This window comes from Dreissena polymorpha, chromosome 15 (genome assembly GCF_020536995.1).
Source record: "Dreissena polymorpha isolate Duluth1 chromosome 15, UMN_Dpol_1.0, whole genome shotgun sequence".
In the NCBI taxonomy this organism is placed as follows: domain Eukaryota; kingdom Metazoa; phylum Mollusca; class Bivalvia; order Myida; family Dreissenidae; genus Dreissena; species Dreissena polymorpha.
Genome location: NC_068369.1, coordinates 62,933,172 through 62,960,147, shown reverse-complemented (window position 1 = coordinate 62,960,147; position 26,976 = coordinate 62,933,172). Strand labels below are relative to the sequence as shown.

The following is a 26,976-nucleotide window of genomic DNA, read 5'->3' as shown; positions in this document are numbered from 1 at the left end:
ATTCTCCACGTATGCGTGCTTAGTTTCATAACTCACGCTTTACTATCATGGTTTTGCTTTGCTTGCCATGTTAATGAGTGTTATTTTATACATCACACAGAATGTGTAGATACATGGTTTATTTTATATGCCTACATGCAATTTATGTTACGCAGAGCGTTTATGGTTTAGTTTTACATACCACGAAGGTGTGAATTTCACATATGTTGTTTGCACGACAATTCGCTTACTTTAATTTATTTTTTGACATGATAATTAGCGTCAGATTTATTATTTTAAAGTTTACGCCTTTGTTGTAATCATACGGCTAGTTTGCGGATTTCGCAACACACAATATCAAGGTCAAAAATAGTCTTGTGAATTAACACTTATGAAGGTGGAGTTACTTTTAGTCTACCAAATTTAGAGCTATAGATTCATACATATGGTTAAATACATAAAGTTTCAATTTAACTTTATGTTTTTCTTACAAACAAGACTATAATGCATTCAAGGGATTATGCCCTCGAAATTGTTTTATCTCTTACAGTTAATCATGCATTCATTTCAGATCATGAAACGTACCAGCCGTCCTAAGAAGGGTACGCATTCGGCGTGTACCTGTTGTTCCGGACAAAAACAAGCACACAAGCGCAAAAACAATGATGCCCCAACCTCAACAAAAGGCAAAGGCCAGAAAAAACAAAAGACTCACAACATTCTGCCCCTGGAGGCCAATCTAGATGACGATGTGAATGACAACTTCAGCAGTGATGAAGAAACATCGGTTCGTTTGCCAGCTGCTCCAAGTACAGCAACAACCCTTGGTGTCCAAACATCCTCATCTGCGAGTCCTCACATGCCAGCAGTTCCCCCGCATCTACCAGTAGAATCAGACTCTTCTTCAGACTCCGATTCGGATGAAAACGACCACTATCTGTTCCCAAGCTTACAACAGGCCGTGTCTCAACACACAAATTCCTTGGCAGGTAATGGCATTCAGTTCGCAGAACCCATTGGCACTCCAATCATTAATCAAATTAAAAGACGCGCAAACTTATTTGGAAGAATAAGTTTGTGGATATGGCGTTTCTGCTGCCGCCATCGCAAAATCCGTCCACTCCGCAATTTACACTCCAACTGGACGACCAACACAATTTCACCATAAACCCAACTTCACGTAGCAAAAAAATCAATACCATTGAAGCATGGACCACAGCATTCATTAGATTCATGGCCGTTTACCTTCACAAATACCCCTTTGAGGCCCAACAGCTCCTGAAATATATGGAGATTGTACGCGACATTGCCAGGCGCCGCCCCGGGATGGCCTTTCTCTATTACGACACGCAGTTTCGCTTGCTGCGCGAGTCAGTTCTTATGCCCTGGGACCGTATTCATACGGAATATTGGTAAATGGCCTGCATGTCTTTCCAACAACCCCAGCAGCCCTTTCGGCCCAAGCAACCACCAAACAGGTCATACAGTACTGGACCCCCCTCCAACGGTTTCTCTGGCATTTCAATAAGCGAACATCTTGTCGTAACCCAAAATGCACACAGCCCCACATCTGTGGCTTTTGTAGAGGTCCACATGCAGCATACAACTGTAAATTCAGCAACAAAGAACAGGCAGCCAAAGCCCAGTCTCAATCAAACATCGACCCTGCTAAGTCAACAAAGTAACAATCTTGTAGTTACCCCAATTAAAGTCTCTGCACTAACACCATTTCTTCAGGACTATCCATTAGCACAATATCTGATTCTAGGTTTTACACATGGTTTTAAATTGGGTTACACAGGTCAACACAAGGCTTCCACATCCCCAAATCTGAAGTCTTGTGATGAGAACCCTGACAAAGTGCAAAGTAAACTTCAGGCAGAACTAAATTCAGGTCGTGTATCAGACGAGAGGTCCACAGAAGTTAAAGACGAAATTGTGGCAAGAAATCAAGTTATCGTGTATTTGAATAGGTCTATAGAATCACTGGAGTATCTTCAGACAACGCCTGGAACAAGTAGCACCGATTATGACATTCAAATTAATCAGCTCTCTGTCATAAAGCAAAAACACTGTCAACTACTCCAAACACGTTTTGAGGAGGTAGATTTATGTCTTCATCAACAAAAACAGGAATGTAAGACACAGGAGGATAATCTTCTTAAACATAAAACTGAAACGGCAAAGCTTGGTCTAACTGGTACGTTGCAGTGCTCCTCTTTCGACACTACAAGAATACGCACACCTGATGCATCTAACGAGATGTACACACGATGTTTAATAGAACAAACCTTTGATGATACGAAAGAAACACTCAACGGCGTATACAAACAGGAAAGATCAATAATTGAAATTCAAGAAGGTACACTTGTATAGTTTGTGTTTGCGACCTCTCTTACCAAGTTTAAATATGTCTCATTTGCCTTTTTTGACAATATCATAAAGATGTTTTAGTGTTATTTTTGTCGAAGGCATGTAATGGCCAAACACACACACACACACTACTTTGCTGACGGAAAATGATATTTTACGTACATTTAAGAAATTAAAGACATGTTATGATTGAGATTAATAATGTTTTTTAAAAAAAAAACACGTGTACGTCATACATTTTAAGCTAACCTGATCACAACGTTTTTCTGTGCATTGATTGTTATATTGCAGATATTAGAGAACATAATGCATTGCTGCGTGAACTTCTAGTTAAAGTAAACGCAATATCCCAGTTAGAACATGGAACAAATCTTGGTTTGTATTTTTGTAAATGTTCTTGTTATACGGGCATTGCTTTTTAGATGATTTAATTATGTGTCTTCTATTAGTATCGAAAAGAATATTAAAGCTCAAGTTCAAAACTTGCATTTAACAAAAAACTATTACCTACGAAATCAAATTTCTGTAAGAAATGGATTTATTAAGGGTTATTGAAAACGAATGTATATCATATTTCGCCGATTCCAGAAGTTTTGCCAGTCATCGCATAGAAAAAAAAACTATACGATTAACTATTGCCAAATCAATACTATTTTATTGATTAATGCGTTGTCATAGTTCTTGTGTTTTGGTTGTTTAAATGGCCATAATATAATAGTTTTGAAATTTTTCACGGATTTTGAGGAGTCGGATTTTACACGTTTGGCTTTCACGTGTGTGCACATGTACACTAATAACATATCTCTGATATCGCTTTATTCAATCAACGATTTCATCGGTCGCAAATAATATACCGCTCTGTTAATTAAGTCCTCGTTTCTGAAATGAAGATTAAGGGCTACTTTCCACAAATTTAGTGCGATAGTCAAAAGTGTATATGCATTTAATAATGCAATTTTAATCTTTGTATATAGATTTGTTGATGAAAGTTAGAACCACTGGTTCCAGGAACAACGAAGAAATGGACGGAGAAATGGTAGCAGCTGGAAACGGATTGTTAAATGGAGTTCAGTTAACTGATTCACGCGGAAGGCAAATGCAAAATGCATTTCGACCAGTTGTCCGAAGCATTGAAAAAGGTTCGTTACATAAGTCTTTAGCGTAAATAATGTGTTTAAAAAAGATTGTATTCCTAATGTAAGTTTTAAAGGCTTTCAAGTTATTCTTTTGCCATTTGAGGTTCGACAAAAACTACACCAATTTATGCATTTTGCGCCTGAATATTATAATGTTCATCTTATACCGTGTTGTTTTTGTACAAAAGATGGTAACACTGTTACCAGGATCAGTCATGGATGTATGGCCATTCATATTTGCTGCCGGACGGTAAACCATCTGATCGCCTTGTGTGAAGATTTTCTCAACGGTAACTTCTCAACTTTGTTCCAACCGTTACAAGACTATTTGAGGACATTTCCAGGCAATGAGGATGTTGTCGTCGTTGTTGACATCTTCGAAAAAGACTACATTAAGAGCATAATGCCCATATGTAAGTGTAATCAAGAGATTTTAAATGTTCGGTACGTTTTGTTTAGTTTAAATGCTTTTGTATTTCATACATTAAAATATTGATTATTTCTGTATGCAGGAAGCACTGTTTAATTTAAGATAATTATAAAAGTGGAAATAAATAGGCATTGCTGGTTATATTGATACATTCGTACTTTTTTGAAATTACAGTGAATGAAATCAGGCAAAAATTGGATATAAAAGTTGGAGAGCTGGTCTCACCGTCTTCCGTTGTCCAAGATAGTACATTACAAAATGTACAAGAACGTTGGACAACAACTCCAGATGAAAATGCAAACGATCCTGGGTGTAAGTGTTGTTTGGGCGCACACTTGTTTACACTATTGTATTGATATTCACATGAACGTGTTATAACATGAACAATAACAGAACAAAACACTCGGGAAAGTTCAAGCGCACAACATTTATATGCGTGTGAAAACGTCATTTTAACATAACCACGTGCTTTTATTATCCCCTTTGAACCTAGTTGAGATTTAAGTTCGCATGATAACGGGTTATTTATATATCTTTTTGTCAACCGTTCGTAATTAATATATTAAACCTCTGTGTATCAAAAAACACTAATTGATTGCTCTTTTTTATATAAGCATAGAATTTATGTTCTATAATGTACCTGTACCGCGAAGGTTTAAATTCTGTTCAGGTGGTTCCCAAGACATATTTGACGAGATTATATTGTAAAAAAAGCTTGAAAGCACTCCAGATACCACAATTGGTGACTAAAAAGTTTGCATACTGTTTAATATTATATTGGTCAAGTTTGTTGTTGGTTATATTTATTCCCATACCGGTGTTTCCTGCTGTGCTTGGCGAATCTGAATCCTGCGATAACTCAAAACCGTACACACCGGTGAAGTAGTTTGATAAAACTCAGAATGCTGATAGAAGGCCATATTGGGAACATGCACGTTATTTCAGGGTTTTTTTAATTTGTGATCGCTATGGTTGCAGAAATAAGTGACAAGTAAAATCAGGTGACAACTTAAGAAATAATCAAAAGAGGTGAATGAAACCTATTGAGATTCAGTTAATTCTCTGAAAAAAATATTATCATATCTTCATTTGAAATGATCAGAGCATTTGTTACAATAATATTGAAGACAAGTTAAAAACTTATATTAAGGTAACACTATTTAAACGAATGGTTTGCAAATTACATATTGGTACTATGGAATTTTCTCTGAACATAAAATTAAATAAATATCGAAATCGAAACTCGAATAGTTTATATAGTGTCTATAAAAGTTATATTCAGAATATTTCTGTACAATTTTCACTAGGATACGGTTCAGTGTTAATTATATATTTTTTGAAAACCTCAAATAATTTTCCATTAGTGTTGGTGGGATGTCATCATTCTAGCTACTATATATTTTTGCTCAATGGAGATAAAAATTGATTTGATTCTAAGCGTCTTATTGGTATTTTCTTCTTGTTTACGCTTTGAGTTAAAGATAACTGAGGTGCGAAGTTGAGTTACTGTCCAAAATACATATTGATAAGAAATAGTTGATATTTATTAATACAAAGGAGATTTGTCAACTGAAAAGAAATGCAGTTTTGTGATTTACTATAATAATAACCAACTGAGTTCCGATATATTGGAATTTAAGCACGAGAGCTGCTGTTCTTTAAACTTAAATTGTTGAAATAATGTGGTTTTATTGTGCATTCTATTAGAGAATTTTTAATCATTCGGCTGAAGTTTGATGCAGAATAACGCTACCTCTCTTATTTTCTTAGTCCTTAGAAATAATTCGCGTACAATTATCGATTTCTTATTATTCACATAATATCAATACATTGAAGTAAATGACAACGATAGGATGTTGCTAGTTTAAATCTCAGCTGATGCCGTTTCTTCACATACACACTTAATTTGTGTTTATTTATTTAGTAGTTGGAGCAGCCGAGGAACATACTGCTGATTTAGATATTTCAAGAAAAACAGTGGTTTCACGTCCTCATCAATCGGATATCGTGCAAGAGAAGGATCTCAATACTGGTGATAGTGATTCGTCTCTGGTAAGTATAAACTGAATTAAATTTAAACCTGTATATGTTTACATTAAGCTGTTTTACATGTATTGGTCTGAGTCTCATCGGATAATCCAAACTCGTTAGAAATGTCTCTTCAAATACCTGCAGGTTTATTTTCGTAAAACATAAAGTTTTTTTTTATATTCAACAATTGCAATCATATATTCGACAAAATGTCAAACAGAAAAAAACTTTCAAAACACCAATGTATATACATTAATAAAAGGCAAAGGTGTCATTTCTACTTGATAGACAAATCATTTAAATACCACGCAAAAGTTAAAAGGGCAACATTTCTTAAAACATAAAAGGTCTAACAGAAGTTAATGTGTTGATCAATTTAAGTGTTAAAATTTAATGGTTCAACCATAGATTGTCTGTGACTTAGAAACAATTACATATGCTCAAATAATATTGGAAGGTTTGATTAACATCTTATTTGTTATATTTATTGTTAAAACATATTTTAACGATTACAGACGATTTGGTCACTTGGTCGTGACAGTTCAACTCGACTCTTGACTTTTACTCGGCCAATGCATATGGTAAGCGGGCGACGATAAGGATATTATTCATAGCATTTCTTATATAACAATTTCACATTCAACTGATACAATGTGTGAGGGAGGTTGGTCATTAATAGACATGGCTTCTTCCGTCGAAAGCGTCTCTTCATCAAAACAAGAGTGTAAAGCCCTTTTTTTAACGTTGATGGGTTTATTCTCCTCTTTGAGATCTATAAATTTCAATACATTTAACTACTCAAGCACAAGCTTTATTCGTTATTATAATGAATACGTTTTAATTAACATGTTTCAGAGTTGATTAAAATACTCAGATGTTTCGGGGTTGATTACAATACTCATATGTTTCTGGGTTGATTAAAGTATTAACGTTTGTCAGGGTTGATGCGAATACTACAGACTTAAATACTTACTGACACCTTTATGCATGTATGGCTGAAATAATGTAAAAAAGTGAAACATCCAACACATAAATAATGGCGTATTTTATGTTTCTAACAATTTCTTATATACTTATTAAAATACCACGTTATATGAACTAGTTTGTTTGCCCTGACAAAGTGTGAGCCATTAGGCAATATACATGTACGTTTGCCCGTATATACAATCTTTGCAGTCCGATATCTCGCCGGGACAGTAGTTTTGACATTAAGGAGGAAATTTCTCAATAACGTTATATATAATCACCGTGTTTTAACCTCATGGGTTAAAAATAACAATACATGTGTCCCTTGCGGTGATGTCAATGCCAAACTTTGATGTTAAAATTTAAAAATATGTTAAAAACTCTTAGGATTGTAGCTAAATTATTAAGACTTTGATTGGTCTGAATTATGCAACACTTTGCCACACATGATCTTCAAAGGCTCAGAAGTCAAAACATAATTGAAACAGTTTGTCGATACTGTAAATTCGTCATAAAGTAGAATATCAGTAAACAAGAGGGTAATGACGGCCCTTAAGCGCTCACTTGAGTTCTCAGACACCAATTGTAAGACTATAGTTTACGCCGATAAAAGGTTAACACCTATTATTAGTCTACAATTGAATTTACCTTTCTTTTAACAGTAAGTTTATTCACAATGAACCGACAAATGTTTTTTTTAATTAATTCATTGATTAATTAACTAGCTAAGTTACAAATTGTCGATTCTTTAACTTTAATTTAGCGAATTGTAGAAACAATATCTGTATAATAGTAATGTCCCTCTCCTTCCAAATTCACTTCCAACATTGAACTTCTAAATAACAAACGGGGTCGGCCTGCACTATCTCGAGAGTAACTCGTACTAAAATTTAAAAGTGCCAAAGAAGTCATTATCGATTGATACTACCATTGTTGAAACAACAATGTTTGTTATTTTTTTATTTTAGTCACATGTAAGTAAATGCTTTTTATTACTAACATAAACACGAATCACTGTTGCTAGTGCGTGTGTTTGTGTGTGTGTTTGTGCGTGTGTGCGCGCGTGTGTGCGTGTGCGTGCGTGTGTGCATGCGTGCATGTGTTGTTTTGATTTTAAAGGGCTAATTTTAGGATAATCGTATCAATTACCTTGTTATTAATCTTTTTTTCCACGCTTTAAATCTCGCAAAGACTGCATCCCATAGAAATATATTTACTTGTTACAACTTTGAAACGCTAAAATTATAGAATGATTGTTGGCGAGAAACAAAAACAAATGCAAACAATTAAAAGCGAATGTAGTTGGTTAAGAAATATAGGCTTTAAACAAATATTTTAAAAATAATATCAAACTATAAAAGGTGCGGCAGAGGCCGACGCGTATCCCCACGCCGCATAGATGTTACATTAAAGGGCAATTTGGGGTAGGCAAGGTCTATGTTGGTGGGGCCCCGGGGTGGGTAATGTTGACATGGATGGTCGAGATAGACCGTGTTGTCATAAGAGATGTTCAGTATTAATTTGAATTCAATTGGTGAATAAATGAAGAAGTTATATTAAAACAAAATTTTGGGTGGGCGTGGTCTATCTGGGCGGGGCGCCCCAGGATTGGTAATGGGACCATGCATAGTTGAGATTTACCGTATTGTCATAAGAGAACTTCAGTATCAATAAGAAGGGCATCAGTGTACAAATGAAGAAGTTAATGTAAAATAATAAAAAAAATAGTGAAAATCTCTGACCTGGCCCCATCACAATCCCCATAACTTTTGACCCAGAGGTCAGATCAAAATTCCAAATAATTCACTGTCGCACATATGCTAATAGTTACTATGTGTTCAAGTTTCAAGGTTCTAGTTATAATAGTGTAGGAGGAGATAGTGGCCAGGACAGACGGCGGAGAACCACATTATCCCCTCGTTCAAATTTGGAGCGTGGGGATAATCAATGACAAATGAGAATCAAAGTACTGACAGAACTGGTGAGACGATGCTTTTGAAGAGGATGGATATAAAAATATCAATTTAAGTTTATCTACATCACCACATTTACAAAAATGGGTAAATGTAAAAAGTTAGTTGGGTACGAAACAAATTTGGAACGAAAAAAAATTCGGTACGAAAACAAATTGGGAACGAAAAAACATTTGGGGGTACGGGGATATTGGGGTACGAAAAAAAATGTGGTTACGAAAAAAATGTGGGTACGAAAACAAAATTGGGTACGAACAAAATTTTGGGTAGGAAAACAAAATTAAGTACGAAAATAAAATGGAGGTACGGGAAAATTGGGGTACGAACAAAATTTGGGTACGAAACAAATTAAGGTACGAAACATTTTAGGTACGAAAATAAATTGGGGGTACGGGGAAGTAGTACCCGTGGACCACTCGATAAATTTGAAAGAGGACGGGAACCGTGTTGTCATAAGAGATATTCAGTATTAATTTGAATTCAATTGGTGAATAAATGAAGAAGTTATGTTAAAACAAAAATTTGGCCCCACCCCAACCCCAATTGTGCTCTATCTCCTCCACAGTTAGAACTAAAACCTTTAAATGAAAATGTCGTTAAATTTAATGCGCTTTATATAATATGATCCTTTAACTAGATTTTTGAAATGAAGGACACCGAATATTTGTGCGTGTATGTTTTTCGAAAACAAGAAAATATGCGTTACTTTCTTGGTTTCACTCGGCAGTGGCGGTGCATTTTTGACAAAAACCAGGTAAACAAGTATTTTATAATGTATCTATATGTATTTTGTTTCAAAATTATTAAAGTTGGATACATTTTGTGATAAACACATACAAATGCTCGACATAAACGCATATTGTAAGCAAAATGCATGTATCATGTGATAAAACCAGTGTTCAAAACTTACACAAATTTAAAAGATACAAATTTATACGTCATATATGTATCTTGAGAATTGGTTGATGTTCAGAATATAGGCATAATAAAGCTTGTGCAGACCATAACTTCATCATTCAACCCTGGAAGGAAGAATATCACTCGTTGTAAGGAATCCAAATGAGAATGTTGATCATGACGATATATAGCGTTTTTAATTCAGTCAATAATTATATAAAATAAGGAGCAAATACATATTATTATAACGATAACATTATGTTCTAAGCACCAAAAAATTAAAACCGTATGAGAAAAGTCTACATGTTTAAACGTTTTTTTTAATAATAATGCAGTAATAGTCCAGTAGATGTTTGCAGTTTGGTGTCTGCAGAATTAGTGCAGCAAATATGTTATAAAGTTGGTTTCTGAAACATTAAGTTAATCATTTATTTATAAGGAGTACATATTAGTTATTGTATAAAGGCTCTTGAAGTTTATCTCAACATCATGATAACGAGATTAATAGGGAATTTCTGATTATGACGCTGCTGAAGCGTATCCGTCATGCTGAAATAATCGTTCATCACCGATTTGTGTACTTCGACATAATTATATTATTAAATTTTAGCTTCCTGATTGTCTTAAAATAGATTTCATGCATGCAATGTTTTTTTATTTGATATAAACAATGAGCCAAAAAAGGTTGAAATTCTCTGGTTGCATTTATAGGAATCAAATAGGGTCAAAATAAAAACAAAAACATCTTAAATACGTTTTACTTCATTTGAAATGTTAGAAGTTCTGAAAAAAAATGGATCGAAAATAAATAATTCTTAATGATTATATTGTTTGACATAATTACTTCTTCAGGTTGGAAAAAGTGGTTTTGGACAAACAGTAAATAGCTTGATTCTCCCTGAAATCCTCTTGAAATCACAATGCTCCGCAGCTCATGCTCTTGCACAAACGTACACGTCCTTAGCTGACTTCCCAGAACTCTCACGAGAAGTAAGATACTTTTCTAATCAATAACAGTTTAATGTTTGAAAAACAAACGATCGAAACTACACAAATGTCGCATCCATTTGAGCTTGCCCTTGATTTTCATTTTAGGTTAATATGGCTGCACAAGAAATGAAGGCTGCACATATTTTATCTCGTGGTCTAATGACAACGTTTGGAGGTACTTTTCATCATCTAGTTGATTCAACCATTCCAATGGTATTGGAAGCAATAAATGTAAAGGTATATATGCTTCTCATTTACTGATACTTGTCATTTTGTGCTTTTGCATTATAAAACACATGTGCGTCATCTTTTGCTACTAATAACGCTGTATTTTCCTTACATGAACACTATGTAATTTTTAGGATGTTGAGCTACTTGGACAGGCTTTTGATCAAGTACTTAAACAAACAGTTAATATGAGGACCGAGACAAACAAAATTATGCAAAGGTACGTACAATTGAAATTTGTGTATGTTGAATTACATTATTTTATTTAAACTTAAGTAAAAAACAGTGTCAATTAAAAACACAGATATACAGAATTGGAATTCAATTTGGGATGCAAGAAGAACTTGATTAATGAGAAAAATAAATCTGCATTGGAAGAAAATAATACACTCGACACAAAAATTGCATACGTCTGATGTTATTTTTTAATGACACGCATTTTTTCTGCACCATCCGTTTCAATATGTTAATATTTTGTGTTTTCTTAAGGAAAAGAAGGAAGTCCAATCGATTTTCAAGCAACAACTACTCCGGATGAGTCCGGCCGTCAAAACACAGTGTTCAACTTAGTAATCACATTTTTGGAAAAATTATTGAAATACTTTTCATCGTCAGCGAAAACGCAAACGGTAAGCATTTTTGTCCGTTTATGTTTTTTAAATAAGTTTCGTATTAATATCTTAGGTATTATAAGCATAGTTCAACTACGTATGGAAAGATGGTTATATAGAGGATATTTGTTGGATTCGGTGGATTATCGATTTTAATTTACGAGTGATCATAGAAAATAATATTTTCACGAGTGAATTAAAATCGATATTCCACCGAATCCAACAAATTTTCTTTTTATTTTATGCTTTTTTTTACCGTTTAAATACTGTTAAAGAGTTTGACTAAAGAACTTCGCTGGGATAATGACGTCATTTCGTCAAGAAAATGACGTAATTTCACAGTAAACAATGAAAATTATCGATAATTTTCACTGATAATTTTCACGGTTTGAAACAGTGAAATTATCAGTTTTAATTCACTGATATATCTCTATAAACCACCGGAAAGCATAAAATAAATATCGTCTTATATGCTTTTTATATAAATCCGTTTTGGTAATTTTTGAAGATTCTTAGTGAATGAGTCAATATGTATATTAACACAATGATTCACCCCTGTAAAACAGAGTTGTGAATGCAAAAATATGTTTTGTAGAAATGTTGATACAATTCGCAGAAAAATATATAATTTTCTTTTTGCCAGTGCAAAGAGCGATTACAGCATTTAGAAGAAGTTCAGACAAGAGCAAGAAATGCTTTGAGGAAGCAGAGAGAAATTGAAGATACAATTGACGAAAAACAGATAGAAATTATCAAATTGCAAGGGAACCTAAGAAAGCTTGGAAATCCAGGTACTACTACAAACCCTACTACTTCTACTACTACTACTTCTACTACTACTACTTCTACTACTACTACTACTACTACTACTACTACTACTACTACTACTACTACTACTACTATCTCTACTACTACTACTATCTCTACTACTACTACTACTAATACTAATACTACTAAATTTACCACAACTACTAAATTTACCACTACTACTATATTTACCACTACTACTGCTGCTGCTGCTGCTGCTTCTGCTGCTGCTACTATTACTTACTACTACTAACTACTACTACTACTACTACTACTACTGCTACTGCTGCTGCTGCTGCTGCTACTACTACTACAACTACTACTACTTCAACTACTACTTCTATTACTTTTACTACTAATGGGCACTCTTATCATATAGTATTCTATTCACATATCAAGTTTCATCAACCTAGCTCAAGTCCTATTTTATATATCATATAACCCGACTCGTATGGTCAATCGGCCAAGTAGAAAGACGAAATTACGAATGGATCGGACCGATGGTTGACCTGTAGTCCGTTTGGTGTACCGTTATGGGACTTATTATGTGTTTCTTTTAATGACGTGTATTTATTTGTGTAGTCCATCTTGGAAAAGACGTCGGAATAGGAGAGGCAATCAATCAAATAGGTCTTGCCAAGCATCAATTTGCGAACATCGTCCTGTTTTGGGAAAGCATGGGTTCTGAAATCAAAGATCTGAAATCAAACTTAAGTAGCAAGGAAAAATCGCTGACACTGCTTGAGGACGAAGACAAAGTTATCAGAATTAAAGAACGATTCAATGGCTACTCTAACGTAAGTGGTAGAGTATGAAGTTTTTCTGATAAACAGTGTAATTTCCGTTAATTTCAAATAACTACAATTCGGACATAAATATTGTATCACTGTTGTTAAGAAATATCATGTGGTTTGACTTAAAAATGCGTAAACAACAGTGTAACGAATGAGAAAAGTTTGCATCCGACGTTGTGTAAAATTGAATTGTGCAATCGGCTAATATCCGTGTTACGACAATATTGTATGTACATTCGTTTGGACCAAGCTGGTAATTAGTTTAAATTAATTACGTTTTATGCAGTTAATTATTTATTTTGACAGGAGTGTCGTCTCTTAGGAGAAGTATGTTTGCAATATCGGAACGACAGCGGGTCTTACATTAAGTCTGTGTACGATTTCCACTCATTGTCTTTTGAGAACTATTCGAATGATCAAAAGCAGACGCAGCAGAGGAAAGCTCTTCCTTATTGAAATTGTGTCACTTAATGCATAATCTTGTCGATTTTCGCAGTTAGTATGAACTACTTTATGCAACTCTACAAACAGTTTTAAGAAAGACACAAGTTTTTTTAAGTAATTCAATTGTGAATGTATCTTTATTTTTGTATGTGTGAGTCTGTGTTTTTTATTCTTGTGTTGCAACACAAAGTACTATGAAAATAATTATTAAGGGTCATCTTTTCTAGAATTGTCAGGAATTTTTATGAAGCATACTACATTGTTTTGAAATACTGAAGATGAAAATTATTTTATAAACTGTGCTCTAATGCGAACATTATGGACTAGATTATTTTCGTCTCTGAATGTAAAATATGCTTAACTGCATACACTAATTTTGCAAAATTGTAAATGTATTTCATTCTTTTCAGTTTTTGAACCACATAGTTTAATATTTAAGTATGTTTCATGTATGTCCTTGTTGCGCTAAATATATGTGCATAGGACATCGAAAGAAAATGAGCATTTCGACAATTAAAATGAACAACTTGTATGCATTCGAATAATAAACAGTACCAATACAATAACAATCCATAACAAGCTCAACATAACAGAAATAGAAAGAGTAAATGTTATCTAGCATGAAATAGAACGTAAAACATAGCTTAACTAATGTATATTTCGATTTCTTGCTTCATTAGTTCCAATGTAATTTTGTTATCATTCGTTACCTTTTATCATTATCATCATTACTGATGACATAAATGTGCATATCGTAAGATTGAGAAGTCATCTTATATTACTGAAAGAACGAAACAAGCCCTATGCAACATAAATTAAGCGGAAAGACTAATGTTAATGTTTTTTTCTTTTTCTTGCTTTGAAACATAGTGCTTTGTTATGAAAGTCTGTCAAACAATTTATAAAGGTATTGTATAAATTATATTCTGATTTAAGATTAATACATGTATGCATCAAATTCGTTTTGGTTATCTCTTATCTCTGACATCTCAAATTATATAAGTATGCAAAACATCTGTTCTGTAAATGTATAGTCTTAACCACTTTTACATGCGAGATCTGTCTGGTCACATATATGTCAAACCGTATTCCAACTTCCCCAACATACTGGTCCAAGCAATACACATCAGTTGCTAAGTCGCTTTTGCGTTTCGTCCTTTGAAACTGAAAATTGATAAGCTTGGTATCTTGAAAAACACGTACCGTCATGTTTTATAAATCATTTGTATCGCAAAAACATTGTTTTCGAAAAGTATAAGTAGTTTTTCAAAGTCGAGTTACGTACTACATCGCCGAACAGAAAATAAGATACGTAGAAGAAGTTAATGAAGTATGCATTCAGCTCTTAAAAACTGATGTTGCCAGTGTTTGCTAGAAACTTTAATGACGTCTGGAAATGTGGACCTGTCTTAAAAGCAATATTATTGAAAATACTAGTAAATACTTATGACAGCAATGAATGTGTACGCTTGATTAAATTTTAATAATCATGTTTTAATGTATCGACGTGTTATGGATGCAAGTACAAAACCGTGCACTATTAAAAAGATATCATTGGAATGGACAAGTACTCGTAATTTGCCTTAACGCCGACGTTTGATCAAAGATTAGGCGTCATTTTTTCATACAAATTTGTGCTGGATAAAATATAGACAAACATATTTCCATTGTTGTAAAAAAAAACTGACAACAGAGAGAAGCTTTGTCATTTTACATGTACATGGTACCATTACCGATTTCTATATGAAAGCGAATAAATCTCATTTCGCTTTCGGTTTCATTTCCGTCGTAAAGCAAAACGCTGATGGTCACGCCGAACAATTTTGTCGTTTCACCTTTGGCCAAAAGAAAGCAAATATATTACGAATCATGCAAATTAATTTCCTTATTTGGTCACTTGTTTATGATAAAAGTAGTACGATCTTAAATATTTTGCGAGTGAACATGCATGTGTATTGGGTTGATCTCGGCAAGCGAAATAGCGGATTATATAATTATAATGCAGCTTTTACTTTAAAGTGCAAAAATGTCAATATGTATTTAAGTGAACGATCTGAACAATCCTGACTGTCCGGTTTCATTATTAATTTTAGTTAAGTTTTAAATTATTCTTGACTTTCTGGCACATTATGCGCGAATTTAAATGATGCTTTCCATTCTGGCTCCAGACGTAATTTCATTCGTGAAAGCATGCTGATACATTTTCGACAAGATATGAACGAACCCTAGTGAACAAACCATTATAATAAAAAAGACGCAACGAACTGTTTTAAAGACATTTTAGGATTTGGTAGACTAATCAGGACAACTTTCAGCATAATCGCCTTGAACTGAATGTGCAAATTTAAAAACGAGAAGGATTTGGTAGAATTATGAGTTAAAACATTGTTCACATTATCCATAGCATTACTTCATTCAGCACAAATCCATTTTTATAACAAACAAGGGCTGTTTGTAAAACATGCATGCCCCCCATTAGGGCTGTCCGTTGTAGTGGCAGCCATTGTGTGAATACGTTTTTTGTCACTGTGACCTTGACCTTTGACCTAGTGACCTGAAAATCAATAGGGGTCATCTGCGAGTCACGATCAATGTACCAATGAAGTGTCATGATCCTAGGCAAAAGCGTTCTTGAGTTATCATCCAAAAATCATTTTACTATTTCGGGTCACCGTGACCTTGACCTTTGACCTTGTGACCTCAAAATCAATAGGGGTCATCTGCGAGTCATGATCAATCTACCTATGAAATTTCATGATCCTAGGCGTATGCGTTCTTGAGTTATCATCCAAAAACCATTTTACTATTCGGGTCACCGTGACCTTGACCTTTGACCTAGTGACCTCAAAATCAATAGGGGTCATCTGCGAGTCATGATCAATCTACCCATGAAGTTTCATGATCCTAGGCGTATGCGTTCTTGAGTTATCATCCGAAAACCATTTTACTATTTCGGGTCACCGTGACCTTGACCTTTGACCTAGTGACCTCAAAATCAATAGGGGTCATCTGCGAGTCATGATCAATCTACCCATGAAGTTTCATGATCCTAGGCGGATGCATTCTTGAATTATCATCCGGAAACCATTTTACTATTTCTGGTCACCGTGACCTTGACCTTTGACCTAGTGACCTCAAAATCAATAGGGGTCATCTGCAAGTCATGATCAATGTACCTATGAAGTTTCATGATCCTAGCCCCAAGCGTTCTTGAGTTATCATCCGGAAACCACCTGGTGGACGGACCGACCGACAGACCGACAGACCGACAGACCGACCGACCGACCGACATGTGCAAAGCAAAATACCCCCTCTTCTTCGAAGGGGGGCATAACAAAACTTTGCAAACAAACTTTGTGCCATAAATGAAAAACAAACAAGCAATACTGGTCTTTTCTAAACAAACTTAAGCCAAAAAATAAGGTAAACAACACACCAACACTACAAAAGTTTTACAATCATTTTAACGAAATTAACACCAACACCATCATTGACCACCGATTCTACGACACAAACTCAAACTGTCCAACCAACACACGCAACAGACTTAACAACCTGATAACTAACGCAGAAATAGAAAAATGCATTCAGAAACTCAAAAACACCGAGCCCTTTTGACAATATCCTTAACAAATTTATTAAGTCTACCAAACGCCTTTTAATGCCAGTTTACATTAAACTATTCAATTGTGTCCTGGAAACCGGCTTTATCCCACAAAGTTGGTTAAATGGTATAATTATCTCCATATTTAAAAACAAAGGTGATCCAAAAGACCCAAACAAATATCGTCCTATTACTATTCTCAGCTGCTTAGGAAAACTCTTTACTTCTATACTAAATGACAGGATTACTTTATTCTTCAATGAAAATAACAGCTTCAACGAAAATCAAGCCGGTTTCAGGAAAGGCTATTCATGCTCTGACCATATCTTCACTTTATATTCATTAATAGGAATTCTCAAACAGAGAAAACAAAAAATTGTCTGTGCATTCATAGATTTGTCACAAGCGTCCGACAAAATATGGCGTGCTGGCTTTTGGCATAAACTACTCAAACAGAATATTAATGGAAAATTTCTGCAATTGATTCAAAATATGTACAACAATATAAAATCAAGCATTTCTGCAAAGGGTAATATATCCAAGCCCTTCATCTCAGAAATAGGCGTTAGACAAGGCGACATTTTATCACCTTTACTCTTTTCACTCTTTTTCAACGACTTGCAAACGAATTTGCATCTCAATGGCATATAGTTAACAAATCCCCTGGATCTATCCCTGTGGCTTAAACTTCTTGTCCTTCTCTATGCTGACGACACAGTGATCCTTTCAAACTCAAAGACTGATTTTCAAAACAGTCTAGACATCTTCAATACCTATTGTGATAACTTGCATCTAAAAGTCAACTCAAACAAAACTAAAATCATAATATTTGGCGCTAGACAATTTCACAACTCTTATTTTAAACTAGGTAACAATACTATCGAGATTACCGACCGTTATCACTACCTAGGCACAGCTGTATCTAGAAATGGTTCCTTTCTTAACGCCAAACAACATATAGCTGAACAAGCCAATAAAGCAATGCACCTTTTATACACACGTGCAAACAACGCAGACCTTCCCATTGACCTTACCCTAAAACTATTTGACCACACTGTCTTACCTATCTTAACCTATGGCTCAAAGATATTTGGCTTCGAAAATATATATCATAACTTTCTCAGAAAAATTACGAATGCTAGAAAATCAACCCCAATAGCCTTCTTATATGGAGAACTCGGCAGATATCCTATAGCAATTAACATCAAATGTAAAATGATCTCATTCTGGAACAGACTCTCAATAGGCAAAGAACATAAAATATCTCTCCAAATTTACAAACACATGATGGATCTCCCAAACTCTAATTTTAAATGGGCTAACAAAATAAAGGAAATTCTCACCTCAGTAGACTTAAATGACCTATGGGAAATCCAATTTTTAATGACATTAAAAAAATATAAAACACCTAGTTAAATCTAAACTTCTTATCTAATTTCAAACACAATGGAACACTGAACTACAACAAACAAACAAAAGGCAAATATATATAAGATTTCAAACAAACCCCATCCTTCGAAAATTACTTTATAAACCTTACCAAATCTGAATACACATACCTCTTTAAATTCCGAACAGCTAACCACTGGTTACCAGTTGAAACTGGCAGATACGATGGAACCCCATTTGATGAAAGAACGTGTACACTGTGTAACTCTGGTCAGGTTGGCTCTGAACATCACTATCTTTTAAACTGCGCTGCCTTTAACCCTGAAAGAGAACAATTCTTGGGGCATGAACTGCATGAAGCCAATCTCAACACATTTTCATCGTCCGATTCCATACATATACTTAAAAACACATGCAAATTTATTAGTTTTATCTTTAGTAAATTCAAGACTAGTCTATAACTACATTGTTTATTTCAACAATGCCTCCAGCCATCCACTTTTTACTTGTTGATGCATTAAATAACTGTTTGTTGTTGTTGTTGTTGTTGTTACTATGTCTAATACCAATTAAACTGTAATGTCTGTAGTTATTTCAAATACGCTATTTGGCCTTCTACAAATACAATTTTGTATGATATACTAACACCAATTACATATTGAGTATTATTAACACACCAACACAGTGGCAGTCCATATACATAGATATGAGGAGTACAAGTCAAGTCAGTGTAAGGATTGTAAATTTATAAATAGTATTTAGAACTCTATGAATTAATTTGTAAATTATTGTTGAGCTCTAGCTTATGGTGCCTCTTGTACACACAAATGAGTTGACGAACAAGCATGAAATGATTCAGCTTGAAATGAAAATTATCAATGAAATTATTATATATTTTTTTGTATATACATGTTTGACATGTCAATGCTGTGCATGTAAATTGTTTACAATATATATGTGTATGTTTGTAAATTATTGTAGATTATTGTTTCTTCCCAACTCCACTAATGTAACAATGTTTATTTGCCCAACCCTTTTTCTCGTTCTGATACAAATATATCCATTAAAAAGACACCACCATGCATGCTCGACCAGCCCATATCGTAAACAAATTATTAACGGTATTTCTATTATCTGCCTGTTAAGCTAAGCTAAACTGTAATTACCTACTCAACCTGCAGTCAATTGCCTGTATATTGTCAACACGCCGACCTCATGACTTCGTGTGTACTGGCGCACCCATGCGTTAACTACGCTCGATAAATGATTGCGGATTGAAACTTCCCAACAATAGCCACATGGTCAAATCCTGTACACAACCATCCTTCCTCTATGCTTTTAAGTACTCTGGTTAATAACTAGAAATGAAACTATCGATATTCCCAAACATTAAAACATACAACTATCTTTCTGGAAAGTACGATGGATAAACGCCGTGTGCAAAACTAAATGCTACACCGCACATATCCGGCCAAAAAACACTAATTATCGTATAGTTCGTAATATATTTACCCACCTAAGTACCCCCCATCATTGTCCATATTCCAGCAATCATGCTTGGTAAATCCCTTCTGTTAATATAACCGGAGGTTTATATAATAAATGAATTACAGCTTGGTTTTATTGCCCTCATTGTATAGTTTGTATACTTGGGTGAAAATAAACGTTGTGTTCTGTTATGTTCTGTTCTGGTAGTCAACAAACAAGTCAAAAAGCAATAAATCAGTACCTTTGTGTTAACAAACAGTGGGTACGTTTTGATAATCGTCACTTTTGTATTGTTTAACTGGCGAAAATTTAACCATCGAATTCTGGGGAGTGGGGGCTATCAGCGAAGACGCAATTGACGCAATTGACGCAATTGACACGTTTATCAAACTCGCGATAAAATTCAGTTGAGACATTGGAGGGCTTACTTTGATGTTTTGTTAACCAATTTCAACAGTGATTTCCCGCGAAAATAAAGTATTTATAAGTAACAATTTATCAAGCATTGCATTAGTAAATAAATCTTGTCGAGTTAGAGTCTTATTTGTTCTGAAATTAAAATCATTGTTAGTAATTTACGTCATCCACGATGCTTCCATTACCGTCGGAGGCAAGTTTTATTCAAGAAAGCAAATAATTAAACTAATTTAATAGATAGACTTTAATAGTAACATTAAAACGGAATAAACAAAGAAACTCAACATTTGCGAGCGATACGACGCGAACGTAATGTAAGCGGCCGAACAAAAAAATTAAGTTAATAAAGATTGTGTAATTCATTATTTTTTACGCAGGAAAAATAAATAGAATATATAGCAAACATTTACAAACTTATAAAAATAAATGTAACAATACATTTTATTTAGAAACAGACATGTTATCCACGCATGCGATCTCAAATTACTTTCGTTTACATATCGTTTACTTAGAGAGTACAGGTACGAACGGTATTACATTGTTTACGTATGCTTTAACATTTTAACTACTGAATGTGTTTCAGTTAACTGGTTACTAACCGGTTACGGCAAAAGGTTAACCGGTTAATGATTTTTGTAACCTCTTGCATCCCTAGTATTAACAGAATAATTTTGAGCGTTAAGATGATTTATGAATTATCTCGATCGCTTCATGATATGACGAAACATATAGTTTTGCAAATGTGTCAAGATTACATGTTAAAAAGTTTATCGAACAATTGTAATGACTTTTTGTATTAAAATGTATAAATATAACAACATAGAGCAAAGATAACTGAACCCTTTTTCTAACAAAAGTATACTAGAATTATGCATTTACAAATGTTAATCATAACGATTTGTTCTCGTACTTTTTTAAGACCGAATTGACAATTGAGCAAGAACTGGGCATTCCGAGTCCAGAGCGAATGTGCCTTGATCTTCAGAAACAGGCACACGTTCTTGAAAAGAGTTACTCATCTGTTGCAAAATTTCCGGCCGTTGCACGAAAGGTATAAATGTATTAATATTTTTCCGTATTTATAACAAATATGATTTTTCAGGAGAAGCTTTTACACATATAACATTTGTAATATTTATCTTAGAATGATTGTATTTATAGAAATATTTCGGGTTAATATTAGATAATTCATTAAAATTTTAAATGAATACAACTTATCTATAAATCTTATTATAATACAAATGTGCAATGATACTTTATTGAGATTCGAGAAGCCGCATTCGAAGCCAAGTCCCATCAGATGTTAGCACGTGGCGTTGTTAAAAGTATCGGGATGACTTCAAGAAATATCTACGCAGCAATGATTCCCATTGTTTTGAAAGCTATATTAGAAAAGGTAAACAACGAATACACCATCAAACATGCAATTATTTCAAAACAGATATAAACTAATTTTATATACAGACACTTGTGTTATAAATATTACGGCTTGGACGTAAACATCGTTAAGTGTATGTTATACTTATGAATAATGTTGGTAAAATGTGTTCTCTTTGTTTTGCTAAACTTATGTTTTGTATGCAAGACACAATAGACAAATTCAAAGCCACCGGTACTGTTGTGATCATATTGGCAACTGAAAAGCAATGTTTTCATTGCAAATGTCAATATTTAGGTCAAACGAATATTTAATATCTAAAATCAAAATTGATAGTACTTGATTAAATATAATTCCTTGTGTTTTATACGTAAGTTATGACTGGACTATTTATAACAAAGACAATGTTGAAATAATCATGTATTGTTTGAAATTGTATTTGTTCTCGATTTGTTTTCGAAAGATAAATTAAAATCGATTAAACAGACTCCACATACCTTTAAAATGACTTCTACCGCCATGGTCGTGTTTATATGACCAATTAACTTTTTGAAGAAATACCTTTTGTTTTTAAAATCTAGATATACACATAAACATAGTCGGAACTGGTATTAAATACGACAATTCAATTAGTTGAAAATTTAATAAAATGAATTGATTCCTTTCTCTTGATTTAATTATGAAATTTTAATTGAATTTAATTATTTGTAAACATAACGCTAATCTTATGTCATTTCGTTCCATTTCATCTATGCGCTTGGATAAATCATTGAAGCGTTATTTAAAATCGAAACATAACACAATTAGTTTCATTATGCAAATAGACAACTCCCAAAATTTCATGAATAAATTGTAGCACTGATTATATGTGTGTCGATATACATGTTTTGGATTGTGTTTGTTTCGCAGCAAGAACAATTGGGATTTAAGGATAGAAACAGTTGTTGATGGGCAGTTCCCAGCTGATGAGTCAGTGGGGGTAAGATGAGAGACTCGATCAGACGGATTCAACGACAAAGACACGGCTTGTCCAATCGACATTGACCTCAACAAAGGCGGGGGTGAAGTGTAGATGTGGAAAGGTGTGCAAGAACCTTAGAGGCTTGCGTATTCATCAAGGGAGAACGGCATGCGGGAGCACGGCAAGGCAGCGGCAACGCTCAGATTTTACATCTGGTGAGACGTTGGAGAATCCTAGTCATGACTCAACCCACAGTACTGGGGACCTCTACGCAGCTGAGAAGCCACGCACCAACTCAGCAGATCCTGTTATTGTCTCGCAAGTCAGCGACATGTTCGAAGAAGACGACCCTTTTCTAGAGCTTTTAGGAACTCCTGAAGACCTGAGGCCAAACACAGACGCACAGCACAACACCCGCAACACAGCTTCCAATACTATTGCCACAGCTCAGAAGGCGAGAATTGCATGACCCAAGACAAGTGACAGGAACCTGTGGAAACAGATCGATAAAGACCTCAACACCATCCTGGAAACAAGACTCCAAGGGCCAGTAGAGAAGACACTGAAAAGAGCGATTTGGTGAGGTAAAACGGAAACCCACCAGAACCCCTGCACAGCAAAATAAAAAACAACGACCAATCACAGAGATTAGGAAAGAGCTGAAGTCACTGAGGAAATCCTACCAAAAAGCAAATGCAAATGCAAAGGAAAGACCCGGACTTCAGCAGCTTAGAGATGAGCACAGACAGAAACTGACCGATCTTCGTAAGGAACAACTCCAAGACAAGCGGAAGAAGCGAGACAAGAGGCGAGCTGAGGTCATAGCCAATCCATACAAATTTTCCAAAGGACTCTAAGACAAAGAGAAATCTGGGAAGCTTAAAATCAGTATGGAGGAGATAGAACAGCATCTAAAGGACACACTCCGATCCAGCGAGAGCTAATCTATTATGAAGCTGTCCAAGAATTCAGCCAGTATCAGGGCCCACAACTGCACTAAACATCAAAGAACCCACAATGAAGGAAGTATCTGATGTAGTGAAGAAAGCAAGATGTGCCCGATGCTTCTACGAAGAATATGGACCCTACTTCAGGTGATATGGAGGAAAGGAAAAGTCCCAGATTGTTGGCAACAGACAGAGGGAATATTTACTCCAAAGGAAAAGGGCTCCAAACATGTGACCGAATTCCGAACCATTTCACTGTTGAATGTGGCGGGGAAAATATTATTCACTGTCCTGGCAAGACGAATGACCACATTCCTGACAACCAATCAGTACATTGACACATCAGTACGTAAGGGGGGAAGGGTCCGGGCTTCTCTGGCGTCATTGAACACTCCAGTGCCATCAGTCAGATCATCCTTGAAGCAAAAGGTGAACGAAAATCACCTCACAGTCGTCTGGTTAGACCTTGCCAACGCATATGGCTCCATACCACACAAGCTAATTGAAGAAGCAATGAAGCATAAAGGGGATCACAAATGGCTACTTTGATGGCATACAGCTTCAATTCTCAATTGGTGACCAGACAACGCCAGGGCACAAGTTAGAGAAGAGGATAGTAACTGGCTGCACCATCTAAGTGGTACTATTCTTGGTTGGCATGAACCTGATCATCAATGCCGCGAAGAGGGAAACCAGAGGACGAAAAATAGCGTCAGGTATACACCTCCCATCCAGCAGGGGGTTAACGGATGACCTGACTATCACTTCCACCACACATGTACAGGCCCGCTGGGTACTTACAGCCCTAGAGGTCATGGGCTGGAATGAAGTTCACTCCCACGAAGTCAAGAAGCCTGATCATCAAGAAGGAAAAGGTCACCAACAGATTCACTTTACAGGTGCAAGGGAAAGACATACCATCCATTATTAATAGTCCGGTCAAGTGCCTCGGCAAGTGGTATGACGCCAGCCTGAAGGACAGTTACAACATCAGTAGAGTCACAAACCTGCTCCAAGATGGCTTGAAGCTTATAGACAGGACTTCCATGCAAGTTTTAGGCATGGCTGTACCAAAATGGGTTACTACCTAGGCTTATGTAGCCCCTTATGCTATACGAGATAGTTACAACCACTGTAGAAGGATTCGAGAGAGTAATCAACCGGCATCTAAGGCAATGGCTTGGTGTCCCTCATTGTTTCACCAGCATTGGATTGTATGGCAGAACCAACCAACTTCAACTCCAAATGACGTCATTAGTTGAAGAGTTCAAGGTCGCCAAAGGAAGACTGATGGTAACCCTCAAAGAGTCATCAGATGACATGATATGGAAGGCAGGCATCGAGACACGCACAGGGCGAAAGTGGTCTGCAAGCCAGGAAGTCGCCCCGGCAGAAGGCAGGCTACAACACAAAGACATCGTAAGAACCACAGCTAAATGAAGACAAGTCCTAGACAGTACAAAACCACAACGCTGGAGCACAGCCGGTAAGAAAGAAAGAAGCCAAATGGTCCAGCATGAGATCAGGCTTTCAGACGAGGAAGACAGGCGCGCCAGAGCAGTTGGGATGGGAGGACAGTGTGCATGGACACAATGGCAGACCACAGAAAGACACCTAACATGGGCAGACATTTGGCACTACGAACCACTACGACTCAAATTCCTAATGAGATCCGTATATGATCTGCTGCCATCAATATTCAATCTACACAGATGGGGATTAGTGGAAGACCTAAAGTGTCAGCTGTGCGACAAACCAGGAACCATGCAGCACACCCTCTCATCTTGCCAAACAGCGCTAACACAAGGCCGCTACAGATGGAGGCACGGCACGGTCCTCAAGGAGCAAGCAGACATAAAAGAGTGGGACAGAATGAAGACAAGACCAACCAACAAGAAGACATTACCAAAAATCAAATTCGTCAAGGAAGGACAAACTGCCAAGAAGACAAGAACCGCAGCAACGCAACATCTATCCTTGATGAATTAGAGCGTTGGGAGAATAAATTTGACCTAGGAAAACAGCTGGTATTTCCAGACATAGTCCCCACCACACAGAGACCAGACATAGTTATATGGTCTCCCAAGGACAAGAAACTGGTGATGAGAAAACTCACTGTACCCTGGGAGAGTAGGTGTGATGAGGCCTATGAGCGGAAGATGGGAAAGTACACTGACCTACAAGAACAGTGTAAAAGTTGTGGTTGGAGTGCCTGGCTGTTCCCCGTTGAAATAGGGTGCAGAGGATTCCCAGCCCAATCAGTATGGAGAATGCTCTGCAACCTTGGGATCAAGGGAGGTGACAGATAGCGGGCTGTAGGCAGACTTGGACAAGCTGCAGAAAGAGCATCCAACTGGCTGTGGATGATGCGACAGGATAAGAGCTTGAAGCTAAACCACTGACCCGTAGTGTTTGGCTAACACTGCGGATCCACTGCCCGTAGAGTGTCCTGGGATTAAAGGATAGAAACACTTGTTGATGGGCAGTTCCCAGCTGATGAGTCAGTGGTTTGTGAAGTAGTATATGTATTCTACACATCATAAACTCGCTAATACAATATATGTAATATGACCATGTGATTTATACTTCATTCAATATTTAAATCGTTAACTTGTGTAATAAATTACAAAATATACACCGATATATGCATGTACATTACTAATCAAGATTTAGATCAAATGTGTGTTTTGTTATACTACTATCGAAGTCAAGAAATTGTTATTACTATTTTTTCTTTCATTGAAAGGATGAAGAACTAATATCGAAAGCAATAGCAACGACGGTAGGTTTTATAAAAGACGCAGAAAAGAAAACTAGAGACCTAAGCGAACGGTAACACATTAAAGTGATATTAATACCTTCTAAATATCATATATTTGATAATTTAACGTGTGTTGTTCACTTATAATATTTTTTTAATGATCTGTTTAATGAACCAAATTGCATAATCCTGTATAGTTAATATGACTTTTTCGCATAGCTATGTTGGTTTCTAACAGCTATGAAGAACTTGATAAAACATTGGGCAATGTCGTTGAAGTCATGAAAGAGGAAAAACTAAATCGCGCTAAGGAAGAGGGGCGTCTCCAAATTGAAATAGTAGAGCAAAACAAACAAGCCCAAGTGATGCAAA

General features: G+C 35.7%; 3 long non-coding RNA genes across 3 annotated transcripts; 2 read left to right on the top strand and 1 right to left on the bottom strand.

Moving 5' to 3' along the window:
* Nucleotides 1-10,639: 10,639 nt before the first annotated feature.
* LOC127860446 (uncharacterized) lies at nt 10,640-11,166 on the top strand. The gene is made up of 3 exons (XR_008039797.1): nt 10,640-10,775; nt 10,881-11,012; nt 11,138-11,166. It is a non-coding gene; the product is annotated as an uncharacterized LOC127860446 (long non-coding RNA).
* Nucleotides 11,167-12,807: 1,641 nt separating this feature from the next.
* Nucleotides 12,808-20,091, bottom strand: LOC127860445 (uncharacterized). Its single transcript, XR_008039796.1, has 3 exons — nt 19,819-20,091; nt 18,823-18,973; nt 12,808-13,105 (listed from the first exon to the last, which is right to left on the bottom strand). It is a non-coding gene; the product is annotated as an uncharacterized LOC127860445 (long non-coding RNA).
* A 1,428-nt stretch (nt 20,092-21,519) lies between these two features.
* On the top strand, nt 21,520-26,770 carry LOC127860447 (uncharacterized). Its single transcript, XR_008039798.1, has 3 exons — nt 21,520-21,608; nt 21,822-21,953; nt 26,590-26,770. It is a non-coding gene; the product is annotated as an uncharacterized LOC127860447 (long non-coding RNA).
* The last annotated feature ends 206 nt before the right edge of the window (nt 26,771-26,976 follow it).